The sequence below is a fragment of the Pholcus phalangioides genome, unplaced genomic scaffold (assembly GCF_987345545.1).
Source record: "Pholcus phalangioides strain wild (caught in Gottingen) unplaced genomic scaffold, Ppha-v1.0 ptg000019l_1, whole genome shotgun sequence".
NCBI lineage: Eukaryota > Metazoa > Arthropoda > Arachnida > Araneae > Pholcidae > Pholcus > Pholcus phalangioides.
In genome coordinates, this window is record NW_028301612.1 from 9,365,250 (window position 1) to 9,380,904 (window position 15,655).

Genomic DNA, 15,655 nt, shown 5'->3' on the forward strand with positions numbered 1-15,655 from the left:
AAAAGGCTCTTCAAAAGTTTCAAACTTTCATTGACATTGAAGTTATTCGAGATAATTGCATTTGAGCATTCTGGAATGATCTGATGAAAATCACTTTGATAGAAACCAAAGGATTTTCTGTTTGTTACGAGTTTCATGTTTAGATTCAATGCAATTGAGACCATTGTGGAAATTAGTTTCTGGGATACTCTGGTTGTGCATAAGTATTTTACTTGGAAGAATGTCAGAAATTCTATTCGAACACGCGAGTTCGACTAGACTGAAATAATTGAAGGGTCTAAGGGAAAAACGGTTTCCGTCTAAAAAGTCGCAATAAATGTTGTTGTTGTTGTTCATATAGCTCAGTACTACCTCTTTCAACCACGTAAAATATCGGAGGCAAAAATGCTTTCAGTCCGCTGTAATAAAGGAAGAAAGATATGGCATAAGGGCACAATGATTTTAGTCACAGTAAGCAGATGGAAAAACGAACAGAGTGAAGAATATGCGTATGCGCAGAAGAGATTATTTGAGTGTGTGTATTTGTTTTGCTTTACTGATGTGTATGTAGTTCGTGCTTTGTATTTATGAATTTGAGGTTAGTTCGTGTATCAACGTATCACTAAGTATAGATTTATGATGTGTCTACACTAACGCTATGTTGAGATTCCAGAAGAATGGATGGAAGTTATTAGAAGCGGTCAAACAAAACCATCTCCTTTCATAGTGATTGACTGTGAAGAAGAAATTTGTAAAGTTTGGACAGACTTTTTAAAACTTATGAACGATAAAAACTGCCCACTACCGACAAGGCCAGCCAGATGCCTTCATGTAGATAGATCTACAACCACGTTTAGTGTACCGCCGTTCCAGTTTATTTGGTAGACACACCAGCCATGAAGTTACTGTTAAAAACAATCAAAAAGAAAGAAAGGTCCATCAACGAGAGGACGACATGCCTATCGAAGAATTGGAAGTTTTGCACAAGGTCCCAATCCCAATCTCCCGTGCGAAGTGCAATGGCCTGAAATCTTTAAAAGCTTTTACATCAACTCTTGACGTGGGATAGACGTGAGAGCGATGATCAGCATGATGACCCATTCTTGGAACATATACACGACAATGATGGCTAAGGCTAATAAACTTTTTTTTCACTGAATATTTTTCTGCGCTCTATAACCACCAATAATTTTCTATCTACTTTTAAATTTATTCATCATACATAGAACAAATATCATAATTTGTAAAAGTTTGTGGGGCCGTTCAAGTATTACGTAAGCAGTTTTTTAGCCATTTTTGACCCTTCCCCCTTTGTCAGCGAAAGTCAGCAAAACTCTGACCCCACCCCCTGTCAACATAATGTCGTCATCAGCTCTGCCCCTCTCAAAACTAACGCATATTGGTGGGATCAGAGACGTACACAGGTGGGGGGCATAGGGGCTCGTGCCCCCATCCCACGATCAAAAATTTATTTTTAATGCAAAAAATATTTTTAATTAAAATTTCTGAAGAAACTACCTTTATGTGTTATTATAATCAATTTCTGTTAATTTCAATGTTATTTGAAGGCTATAAACTCAAAATTTATCTTTAATAAATTCATGGCGACCCACCCTTTAAGCCATATAATGATAAATCGCATAAAGGCCCTTGACTCGCTGACCAAATATGGCTCTGGGGTTATCTGATGCGGTCTGCCCTCAAACCTAATTTTAATTTTTGTAAAAATGAATTAAGCGGTACATATACAGATCGCTTAAGTGTCCCGTGGTACGATTCCAGAACATTTAAGGGCCCGTGGCACATTTCCAGATCACTTAAATGACCCGGGACACATTTCCAGAACACTTAAACGATCCGCAACACATTTAGAGATCCCTTGAGTGAAATGTGGCATAGTTTTGGAGCATGTAAGCGGCCCCCAGTGCGGTTCTACATCACTTAAGTTACCCGCGGCATATTCTCAGATTATTTAAGTGATCCGCGGCATATAATTACGGATCACTTGAGTGATGCGTGGCACAGTTCCAGAGTACTTGAGCGGCCCGGACACATTTCCAGATCACTTGGATCCGCGAGAAGTTTAGAGATCACTAAAGTGGTTCTGTAGGGCACTTATCAATAGTGGAGGGGGTATGTTACTTCAAGTGTTACGAAATTTGAACTAATCTTTTTTTCCCGTATTTGTTGTTTGTTTTTTTTTTCTTGATTTACTTTACCTTAATACTCAATCAGACTATACTTTGTATTATACGTGTTTCATGTTTGAGAATAATTTGTAATTTTTTGGTTTATTTATTTATTTTGTTTTTTGAATGTAGACAGATGTGACATTGAATAAGTTTTTGTAAGTGCCAACATGGTCCACGCTATCCCTGGTGTTTCGAACACTTGATGATAAGTAATTGTGTGATAAACAAAATAAATAAATAAAAAAAATTCAAATTTTAAACAATGTGTGTGTGTGTTCGGTTTCAGAATCCTGCTAAAACTACATGTCCGTGGAGAGATGCAGGCAAGAAAAAAGAAATTATACAACCATTTTTTTATTTGCTTTTGGAAAATAGTTTGGTTTGAGTTTTACATATACCATAATATAAAATTAAAATAAAGTTTCTGACATTTAAACCGGATTTTTTAAGAAAAACGTTGTTTTTCGTCCCCTGAAAAATTTTGTTTCATGGACTGAAACCATTTTTTCCCCTCCCGACCCTTCAACTGAATTCATTACATTTTTAATATAATTTATTTTCTTGGAATAGCAAAACGTAATTGAATTCTTCATATGAACCGAATCAGATCTTCTATTGAAAAAAATTTAATTTCACATGAATGAATAGAACTTATCGTTTCTTCGGAATCAGAGCAAGAGAATCATGAGCGATATTTCAAAGGCAACTTCGTACAAAAAACTGAAAAAAAGTATCTATTTCATTCTTTTGAATGCACCGTTTTATGAAATACAGGAGAACGCGATATATTTCGCGTTCTCCTGTGGTGACCTAGCGAAAAAAAATGCATTTTTACGCTAATCAACACAATGACTGCAATCTTCGGCATTCTTGAATATGTACTAACATGTCCGAACGACCAACAGTTAACCCTTAACTGGCGTGGTGGGGTAAATTATTCCTACGCATTCTTTATCTTGCCACCCCATGAGAAAAAACATGATTCTGTACCATCTTATTTTGAGTATCTTTCAAGCTAGTTTACATGTGTTTGAAAAACTTGTGATGTTATTCAATTTCTTCTTCCCTCTACATAATTGATCAAAGTTTCCCTGCGTTCAAAATGACCCCACCACATCACTTGAGTGTCGTTTTTCGTCTGACGGCAGGAGTGTTCAGATTGAAATGGCGTATCAGAAGAGCGTCAGTTTTCGCGATAACACTTTCAAATTACTCGCAAAACATCGGATATCCCAGGTGAGCATGAGGATCGTGCTGTTTATGAATTGTACGTAAGATGTACGGTGTGCAATCAGCATGACATACTGTTTGTAAATACTGTGTTACCGACTCGGAAAATACTAATTTTGGTGCTAGTGATTATATAGTAAATGTTATTTTAATTCGTAAATTGCATTTTTGAGTATATTTCAATCATATCTGTTCGTTTTTTAATCATAAAAGTTGGGTTAAAAAATTTAAGAAAAATCTCAAAGTAATGTACCCCTCCAATTTTTTCGAATGTGTTTCTTAATAAAAGACTGTTTTCGAGTAAATAAATAAAGAAATTTGAAAAATTATTTTGTGAATTGATTGACAGATGAATGAAGGCATGTAAAAAACCCATTGCTTTTATGAAAATTTCTTTCGTGATTTTTCAGATGCATTATTAAATCATATGACAGGGCTTTCGCAAAAAGTTGCACAACGAAATAATTTAAACGCTCAAACCTCAGGAAATATTCAAAACATAAAAACAAACAACAAAACATGACAAAAAGAAAATTTCTTTTGTTCATTTTTAAAATGCATTAATACTTGCTGAGGTCAAAATGACTCCACGACGCCAGTTAAGGATTAAATCAATGTAGGATTCGGAAATACTCATGTACACAATGTTCGACCACGATAGATTTTTCGATTGGTGGTACTTCATGTTAAAAGTTTGATTAAAAGTGCTCTACTTCAATGATCCAATATTATGAAACAAAATATGTGAAAAAGAGAGAGTTGTTGTTGTTTTTCACTCGACTGATTAGAATGCATTCTCTTTTGATGAAATGAAATAGAGATAAAGCGTATATAAAATGTAATATACAAATACAAATGCAACGCCACAACAGGCAAAATGCCCAACGAGGTGGCTGAGAAAAAGATGCCCATAAAAATATGGATGTCATATATTTCAAAAATACAGCAACCCAATTAAAAATGCAATCAATAAAAATTATAAACAATATATACAAGTGATAAAAATTGTACAATGCCCATAAATAATACTTATGGTTGTCTTAATCTAAGTATGGATAGCTTCTCGATATATATGTATTGCTATTCCCTTAATCTCATTTGCATATTTGTGGAATCATATCATAACACGTGATAAATTTTCTGTACTTTTGTTCCATTTTATTTACTTTTTAATTTCGTGTTCCCTCTCTACCATTCGATTATGAAATTTTTTATTCAAATATGTAGCATAGCCCTTCGATTCGTAAAATGGTGTTGTTGAGGTGCTTGCTGGCTTCCAACGATATTTTCTGATTATTATATTTTCTGGAAAAACAAGTATAAAGCGTTGGAAAATCTAATCAAATTCCCTTCAAGTAGATGGAGCTTGAAGTTTTTAATAAACAACTAAATTTTGATCTTAGGATTCTTGGAATTTTCCTTGTGTTTGCTTTCTTTGTAAGACAAACACTATTGTAGTGAATCAATGAATGAGAGTATAACTTTATTATGTAAACACACGTGAATATTTTGAAAGAAAATACAATTTGGAACTTGAATTTTCAGAAAATCGTATTAAACTGACTGAAAGATAAATCATTACAATCAGAAACTAAGCAAATCTATGGGGTTGCAATATGGATGACGAAACAAATATTTTTTACATCTGATTTGGATAGGGAGAGATATTTCAAGAAAAGAACCACCATTATTTTATTATAATTATTCAAATGAAACAAACTTATTTGCATAACTAGCTCGAATTTCATACATCAATCGCTGGTCTAAAATATTTAAATTGTCTAGTTTACAAGCAAATACAAGGAAAAACAGATTTTTGACATTGGAAGTTTGAGATTCGAAAACAAAAAAATAAATGCTGATTTTAATTTTTGATTCATTCATATTCAGTTGAGAGAAATCTGGAATATTCAAAAATATTCCGGGGAAAAAAATCCATAAATTGAGAGCTTTGAAATGCAAATAACAAGAATTTCCAAATAGGAATCAGAAATGAAGAATCAAAAAAGTAAAAATATGTAGTCGGACGCAATCCCGTTCCTCGCAATTTCATATGTCTTAAATGAAATTCCACGGTAAAGTCTTAGAATTTCTCATGTGTACGGGATGGAAAATAGCATTTAAGTTCCACCTTTCGAGTCCATATACATCATTTATATACATGTGGAAGATGGAAGAAGTGGCATGGCGGAAGACATCTCTAATAAACGCCAATTTCCTTTACCTTAAAACATTTTTTTTCTCTCTCTCTCTCTCTTGTAAGGAATATATCCTAACCTTACGAATTTCAAATATACTTTTTATTTCAAACTTTGTTACTCGTATTTTCGGAAAGATTTCTTATTATTTTCTCTTACAAAGGTTGAAGATGAAGAGTAGGAAACTCTTTTTCCGAAGGAAGGAAATATCTTTCTCTCGATTGAATGGAACCTATGGCGATCTGCAAGACAAATATCAATAGACGAGAAAATTCAGAACAGAAAAGAATTTTGTTTCTACTATTCTTATTTTTTTTATGTTGTGTATCTTGTTTGGTTTCTTATATTCTGACTTTCTTTGCTTCTTATTCTTCACACTCAATCTCACTTGTTTCCTGTTTTTGTTGGTGGATTTTTTCCCGCACTTCCAGAAAACAATAAAATGCAGGTATCTAGCATCATCTGAGAGAATAAGCAAAGGACGGTATTGAAATGGATATTCTCCATGTAAAGTAAGAGAAAGTAGAAAAATCTGGAGTGTAAGCAAGAGATATGTTTTTGAGTTTTGAATTTTTGTTAGTGAAAGAGAAGAAACTTATAAATATGGGGTTGAAAAAGAAGTATCAACATAGGAATGAATTTGAAAGATTTTAAGAAACGTCTTAGATTATTTTAAATACCTAGAGGACAACCAACCAATGGCCGATCCCATTCCCTGTGGATCATCCTGAGTTGATTCAAGTGAGCTACGGAATGAGTAAGTAAGTGACCTACCGAATGAATAAGTAAGTGACCTACCGAATGAGTAAGTAAGTGACCTACCGAATGAGTAATTAAGTGACCTACCGAATGAGTAAGTAAGTGACCTACTGATCAAGTGAGTAACCGACTGAGAGAATGAGTAACCGACTGAGAGAATGCGTTACCGAGTTATTTTGAGCATGTGAGTGAGTAACCGAGTGATTGGGCAAATGCGTAAGTAACCGAGTGATGGAGCAAGTGATGGATTGACCGTACGAGTGAGTAAGCGAGTGAGTGACCGACCGAGGGATGTCATCGTGACTGTGGAAGAGCCGAAAGCTCTGAGAGTGACTGCTTTGTTCATTACGACTTGGTTGAAACGAAATTAAACTTGACTGCTAACAGTGACTAAAATAAATCTACCAACTCTCACCCACCCGATCACCCATTTCTTCGTTCATTTCACACTCTCCCACTCGCTCACTCACCCTTCACTCACTGTCTTGGTCACTATTGCCGATGAGCGGTTAGTTGGTGAATTTCGTTTCCTGGTGGTGGTTAGTTGGTGGTTTCCGCGCGGTGAAACTTTTTGCCGAAAAATTTCTTGGATATGTCTTAGTAGTGCTTCGAAGACTAACTGATCCATTCAATCTTACTTGTTTCCTGTTATTGTTGGCGGACTTTTCCCCGCACTTCCAGAAAATAATAAAATTCAGGTACCTAGTATCATCCGAGAGAATAAGCAAAGGACAGTTATGAAATGGATATTTTCTATATAAAATAAGAGAAAGTAGAAAAATCTGGGGTGTGAAAAGAAACAGGGTTTTGAATTTTGAATTTTGAATTTCTGTTAGTGAAAGAGAAGAAACTTATAAATATCGGGTTGAAAAGAAGTATCAACACAGCAATGGATTTGAATGATTTTAAGAAACATATGCGTACGAGGTTTGTGCAAAAATAGGAATCCGTATGATTTTGAATCGGAAAAAAGCTCTTAATATCAGATCTTTATACCGTAGATCCTACTTATACAGTAGAAAAACCATTACTGCCATAAACACTTTGTTCTCATAGTTTCATCCATAATATTAAAAAATGACAATACTTATGCTATCATAGAATCTGATACACACATCGCAGTTATCATTCCCACAAGGTTTTCAAGAGATTACAGAGCTGAATAGAAAATAAGCGTGTGGCCTGGACGGATTATGTGATCCCTTGGGCTATTACATTGTTTGGTAAAATGTACTTGCATTTTATGTGTAATGTATATGTTATGTTAGATGCGTGCGGGTGTGTGAATGCAAACAAAATTTCAAAGATATAATCAGTCGTTGCAAGAATAAGAACACATTTAAATTAAATTGAGTAAGATGAGATTTTATGGAGAGGTAAGTAAACGATAATGTATAAAACAGGAAGAGTTTAGCTACATAATGAAATTGTTCTACGCCACGAAAATGGTTCACCCACGCTTGTTTGAAATATTTACAGTAACCTTATTTACATTGGTGATGTTGATAGGAAACTCTTAAAAGAAACAAATAAAATAACTGCATTCGGTAATTTTTCCTCCTAAATATTGCTATCGATTCCAATAAAAAGTAAACGTTCAATTTAATGAAGAAAATAAAGCATTGAGAAACCATAGAGAAAACGTTAATGTAAAAAAATGGTTTCTTTCTCTTTTTGAATTTTATGTGCAACAGATGTTATATATCTGGATAGCTTTTATGTCCAAGATGAAGTGTATGTATAGGATGGCTATTTTTTTAATACATTTTTCTCTGGAGCATTCCTTTACGTTGGTAGTTTTTGGAACTGTTTTAATGCGAAGCTATTGGAGAGATATTGGGGGCTCAATAAAATACACGTGCTGCTCAAAGAAACTGCGTTTAGTCACGCAAAAATCCTGTAAAAATAAAATTGATTGACCCTTGGGTGGGAAGAAAAGTATCTTTGATGTGTTGAAATGAGAAATCGGAATGGATATAACATCCATTTTATTTTCTTCAATAATTTCGTTATTCCTTTTTTTTGGCAACTTACTTTTTTTCTTAAAAATTTAAGTAGGTAGTTTAATGCAGGCAGAAAATTTTTCAAATAAATCCTATCTTTATCATTCCAGTATTATTTAATACATCATTACCTTACACTATTACCATCATGGGATTTCAAACAGCGTGTTCTGAATTGATTTTTTAATGGAGAAAATAAATTAATCAAAATAAGTACGACTTCATGTTTTGATTTTTGTAACTTTTATTTAAATTCTTTAAAAATAATTAATTACGTTAATCTTTTAAGAAAATGTATTTGAATTCTTTGAAGGGTTTTAATTTTTTAAATAGTCCAAATTTAGTTGTTTTTATGTCATATAGAATGGCGTTAAACTTCAAAATTGTTGACTAGTACCACTTAACCATAGATACACTTCGTACGCATTCCTCTTTGGAATTTCTAACGAACGGATACTTACTGTAATGTGAGCTTTGAGTGTACAAGATGATTATAATTAAACTTCCCGTACTTTCTGTGTGTGAATAGTTTTCTCAAAAACTATTAATCCGAATACAGCAAAATTTTCAGGATATCTTAATGAGACCATGGGAGAGAGATTTATGCAATTAACAAAAACTGTTCAATTATTGAAAATCAGGTGAATAAGTGACGTTTTTTCTATTGAATTTCACTTTTTTCCATGCTCCATATAACGTATATACCAAGTTTCGATGGATTACCTCCATTAGAACGGGCGCTTCATAGGTCGGAGTAGGTCAGTATACTGAAACTACTCAAACCTATACAGCGCCCATTATATTGGACGTATTCCATTGAAACTTGACATATATGTTACTGTCAAAGTGCGGCCAATTCGCGATTGGGATAGACATTTCGAGAATTGGCCAAGAGGTTTGGTCAAAGTCCGAATTGTAGAAATGATTCTGACTTTGACCAGTCATTTCGCGAAGTGGTTGGAGATCCCTGTGCTGATGTTAGACGACCCGTTAGGAGTCAAATCCATATTTCTTATTTGCCAACATGTTACACATGCCTATGTATAGCAGCTCCGGGTGACGATTGAAAAAAGTTAAATATGAGAGAAAAACTATAAAAACAATTATATAAACGTAAAATATTACTGCCAAATTTTTTCTTGCGAAATTTCCGGATTTTGTGCAATAACTTAACGTGTGCCCAACCCAGTAACATTCAATACATACGCATGAAAAATTTATTATGGTTGTTACCGGCATAGGAGGTTCCTGTTGATTGTTTAATAGAAAATTCCAAAATTCTCAATCTGTGTAGGGGTTTATTCAGTTTTAATGTTGAAATAAACAGGAAAAAAACTATATAAAACACTATCGTCTATTTTACACGGCCAAAAAAAAACATGATATCATTTTAGTATATATCCCTAGAGTAGTCTCCCGCCATCACCTACGAATTACTAAGGCCTCATCCTTGTTATTCCCGCCCACTCACGACTTACACCATAATCAATCAAGTTTCTTCTCCTTCATTATCTGCATATTTTAACCTAGTTACTCAACTAAACAACACACCATTCAATGTTATGCGATCCTTTTTCTATTCCTTATAGAAAGGAAAAAAAACCGAAAAGATTATACCAGTGAGAGAGAAAAAAAAATTAATTGATTTTTTGATGTTCTTTACACTAATATAAGGTGATTTATATGCAAGAAAAATCTTCTTACCACACAAAAAGATAGGGAATTAAAATTAATTGCGTAAGCGATGTTTTTTTGCTAGCACTACAATACAGAACTATCAGTCTGAATCTTTTCTATAGATAGATTTAGAACACGATAGATAAAGAAAAATTGACGTAACATACAGTTCCCGTTAAATCTTTTTCATGTTGAATATTTGACATTAAAAACATTTTTTTTAGCATTTTATATATTTCATGTAGAGTTTTCTTTTTTCAACATATGTGATGGGAAATGAAAATTAATCGAAGAATAAAATCTATTACGAAGACTTTTAAGTTTGCTCGTCGAGTTTATTTAGCCATTACATCATTAAATTTCATATTTGCGTAGGTAATTCTTAGGGTATGTAACTTGCAAAAAAACATGACAGAATTTATAATATTTGTCGCTTGTTATTAGTAATGTATAACGAAGTTAATGATAACGGTATCTTTAATTAGGAAAATATCATTTTGAGTTTATATATAGGGGATTATACTTATCTGATTTATTAAAATTGATTCGCAATTTTAGAACTAATAACACCGGACTACAATTTTTAACTTTTTTTTTCATAACATGAGTGAAATACGTTGTTTTAGACTATTTTTGGGATGCTGAATTCCAATATGATTGTAAGAAATCTCTATCACATACTGTTTTTGCTGTATTAGTGACTGACATTTTCTGAAATACATTTACACAACGGAAAACTCGTACACCTTGAAAATGAAGATAATTGAAATATTTATTCACAACAAATTATAGAAAACTTACTACAATAGTTATTTCATCATATTCATACATAGTTATTCCTGCGCATGCGCAATTACAAATTATTTAATAAAAATATCCATACGTCATTGAATAAAGAATTATCAAATTTCTATAAATGGTATCTCATATATAGCGCCACACAGACTTTCATTAAATTTCATAAAAAATAGTTGAAAAGCTCCTCATGTTATGAGCAAAAAAACATGCGCTGGAAATTGGAATTTTTATAGAAAACATCTTCGTTTATCTACGTGCTATTCTCATAAAAAAGCACGGAAGTACAGTATTGCACGAAATTAGTACAATATTACGTTACAGTTACAAGTTATTTGCTGCTCTTTCTGATAGAGGGTTTATTAAAAACACTTTTTTCTTATTTAATTTTCTGTCGTACATTCACTGGAAATAGTACATTCACTGGAAATTTTGCAAGAACAGCATGAGCATCATAAAGATTTGCCCCGGGCGCGATGTTTTAATTAAGGGCCCAAAATTTATAATAGTGTATATTTTACTCAAAGATTTATAAATTTTATTTTATAATATTTTGTAAAATCAAGGAATTTTGCCTAAATCTCATCATGCTATTTCCAAAGTGTCCATTATTAGCAAACCCTATTAAATATGAATTTTATTATTATACCCAATCAGTAATAGACTTTACACATTCAGCATGCACCTATTGCGATATGAACACAACAAAATTACGTTCGATGTGTTCTATTTTTCAATTTCATATCTTTTTGACCACAAAATGGTTTATGAAACGATGCATGTAAAGTATGCATGTTTGATCAACATGAAACCCGTACCAAACCGCTTCGACTACAGTCGAAACACAGCCCCCCAATACCTCTTTTGCCCAGGGCATCATTAAGCCAAAATCTAGCCCTAAAATTGTGAGTACTAGCATAGGGTTCACTTGACCGAAATTTTACAACCATTTGCCCAGTACTTTTTGCGGAAGTTCGAGAAAATATGTATACTTCAAAAAGGACGGACTTTTAGAAACACAGTGTTGTTGCTAAGCACAAATGCAATGTAATCGAAAAAGGTTGCCTTCTGATAGAGTTAGTTATTCAATAAATGGCCGGCCAGTGACAGAGGGAACTGTATTGATCACTATTTTGAAACAAAATCTGTTATGTTAGTTCAAAGAAAGTTTCCGACCACCGATCTCGAGGTTTTTCCCCCTCTCTTCATTTCTTCTCGTGGCAATATATCACGTGTAGCCAACATCGAGGAACTGAAGACAAAAATCACGGAAATGATTGTGACTCAACCGCAATCGATGTTAGCATATAACGTGGGTTGAAATTAAGTATTTCTTACATGTAGCCCAAGTCGCAAAGTGTGAATTGAAATCGTACGACGGTATTTTTAAATTTTAATACTAATGAAGGGATGAACGCCCAATAAAAAAATGAAGCCGTCAACTGTGGAAAATATTTTGATTGATATGTCAATCGGTTCTATATACCCATAGGTGGAATTTTAAAATGTACATGTGTACGCAAAGTCTAGGAATCTTCCACCACGATTCTCAATTAACACCGATTTCATAGAATTTCAGAAAATCTCGGCATTTACTGACAGAATTCAAAATAGTGTTTGGAAAGATGGAAAATTAATTTCCAAAAGAGAGCATCAAAGAAAATCTTAAAATTGAAATATTTTACATTGATATGAATCATTCAACTTTTTAAAATCATAAAACTAAAGTTAACTAAACCTATACAAACCTTCAGATTCATTGATAAACACGAACATACGGAAAAAAAAGAAATTACTATTGATTACAAATCGGTTTCATTTTTGTGAAAATAAATAATTCAAAGTACAAATGATACGAAGAAAACAAATCAAACACACAAAATAAATCGCAAAAATACACTGAATAAAAAAAGGGACAGACTCAGAGCAGTCATTGCTGTCAATAGACTACGGCCAAAGATTAAAACCTCAGTAAAAAAGCAATTTTCCTAACTCCATACAAAGAAAGGGTAAAAAAAAGATGGATGAGATGAAGAAAACGAAATTGGACATTTTCATTTTATTTCTAAAAGACACACATACCAGAACAAGAGAGAGGTTACTCTTTCTTTTCAGTGCTATCGTGAAAATAGTATCATTTGTAGATTTTTTTCCTCTATTTCACCGTCTTTTTTTTTTATTATTATTATCATTATTATTTACTTTCTACAGTAAAGAATTCGTCAGAGAGAAGAAGAAAGTGGAGGAAGTAAATCATGGCCGCTTCAATTTAGAGACCAAAAGAAATACTAATAAATAAATAAATAAATAAAAACTACTCTTGGAAAATCATCTCGGGAACAAGAAGATTATCAGAACTAAAGAAAGTAAACACTGCAATGTACCAAAAACGCAAAGAAATACAAAAAAAATTACATTTTTTCCCCCTTCCAGACTGAAGTGAAGCGAAGTGCTTTCAGGTGAAACGAGGGCTCATTTTTCTGATTAACAAAGGATCCTTTCAAATAAGTTATAGGAAAAGAATAAGAAAGAAGTTAAAATCTTGGTCATAATAAATTGATCATTTCTGGGGAATGCATCTTAAATTATTCTCCCGAAAATAACGGCATCATTACTATTTCTATCACTAAGAAAATTTTTAAATTTTGAATACTAATGCAGTCTAATCCGTACCGATATTTAATTACGTACTATGGGGAGTATAGACCAGTAGTCCATCGAAGTGTTGCATGTGTTTTTTGGAAAAAAATAACATATATGTAGAGCACGTGAATATGTAGATGGATATATAAAATTATGCTGAAAAAATCAGTTGAATCTATAAAATTGAATCAGTTTTGTCGGAGTGATTTTTTTCATCAATTTTGATTTCATACAAATTCAAACTTCAGAGACATTGATTTTGACTTTATACGGCACACAAATGTCTTTGGAGAATAATTTCCAGCGGGCCGAGGCAGTAACTAAAATGAAGGTCATTTTACTTGTTAGGAATAAGGGTTTGGGGAGGGTAAAATTCTCTCAAGATTGCCACCCACCACCATCTTGTTCGGACCTTGCTCAAAACAAACATGTCTACACCCGTGTTCATTCGAGTTTAAAACTTTTCATGTTTTAAGTACCTCTTGGTTTTGGCGAATCCTTACAAATGCGTTCCGAGCTCTCTTTTTTGTACGCTCTGTAATTCGTAGAAGGTGTTTTTCCCCCTTTAAATGAAAGTAGGAGGCTAAACACTTTTCGGAAATGCGTTGGCCTTGAAAAAAATCATCACTAGAAATTCGTAGAATGCTATTTACCTCTAGATATGACCATGGGGCTTGCGCAAAACGGAAAATAAATGCGTGGAAGGCTTGCTTATCGATGCAAATGCGTTAGATAAGTACGTTGCCGCCCCTAGAATTATATAGGAGACTTACTTGTAACTAGAAAGATGTAAAACGATCATACATTAGCATAATATTTATGTTTCCTAGAAAATGCGCAGAAGGCGCGTATACCGCATTGAAATGCGTAGGATGCTTTCCTACGCATAGAAATGCATATTTCAGCCTAAGAAAAAGTTATGACCTGAGTTGCTTATGTTGAACAGAATTGCTTTAAGGTCCGCAGTACTGTGAGCTCTATAAACTAAAACGAATCTCAATGATTTGATATTTACCCACGAATAAATATTTCTTTATATGAAAGTGATGAAATGTCCAGGATGACAATACTGAAAAATATTGATCTCAAGTATAAACAATTGATTGAAAACGGCACTAGCATCATTCGAAGAGTTTGATTGGCCATACCAAAAAGCGGAATCGTAGACGTATTGAAGAGAAATCTGAGTTTTTATTCATTTATGCCTTTTGCCACTTTAAGTTCTTTGTAAAAGCATTATATGCAAAGTGAGTTATAAATAATTAATTCATGACCTCATAAAAACAGTGATACTATGAATGCTCATAGTAATTCGTGCTAAAGAATCCAATAAAGTGCTGGAGTATGCGAAATTTTCTTCAGAAAATAGTTCAATTAATCCATTTCGTTTTTCATTTTTATTTCAATAAAAAGGAAATTCATAAAAATACTAATTCGAGAGTCATAACAAGCAAAACACCCAATGGCTGTACTAAAAATACGAAAATAATAACCATAAAAAGTATGGATGAAAAATTCACTTTTTATAAATTTTAATTTAGAAGAAAATGTATCGCGCACTTTTAGTTGAATTTTCAAAAAATATAAATGTCTCAGGAAATATACACATCATAAATACAATTTCTGAAATATAAATTAAAATTCTAAAAATTTACGGTGTTTGAAAAATTACAAATAAATGCCATAAGTTTTGCTTCTTCAATTGCGAATACAGAAAACCCAGTAATATAAATATAATCACCACTGCAATTAACTTCTTACGCCGTTCTTCCAAAAAACACCCTATGGGATTCAAGTTCTTGGAACCGTTTATTAGTTATTCATTATCACATTCTTTTGAACTGTTAATGTATTTTCCATGTTTTCAGAAAAAATACAGTCATTACGCACTATAATTTTTCTTTACGCAAATTTTTTCCTTCTCATATTTGAGTAATATCTACGTATTATTTTCCTATTTCGTTTTTCTTCCGGAATATTTTTTTTTCTCCAACGAAAATAGTTCTTATAATACAACCCGACATTTTGTCACGATATACATGCTCCTTGAGTTTATACTCAGTATAAATAACATTTTTAAAAAAAAATATTATATGTAAATAACAAAAGAAGCAATGTTATTCCCTCGAAAGTGAAATTATACGTGCATATATATTTACTCACATGTACGTACTGTAAT

The 15,655-nt window shown here is 33.0% G+C and overlaps 1 protein-coding gene across 2 annotated transcripts in view; it reads left to right on the forward strand.

Annotated features, from left to right (window-relative positions):
- Positions 1-15,655, forward strand: part of LOC149071199 (lachesin-like) — a 314,623-nt gene that overhangs the window by 140,115 nt on the left and 158,853 nt on the right. The window lies entirely within an intron of this gene.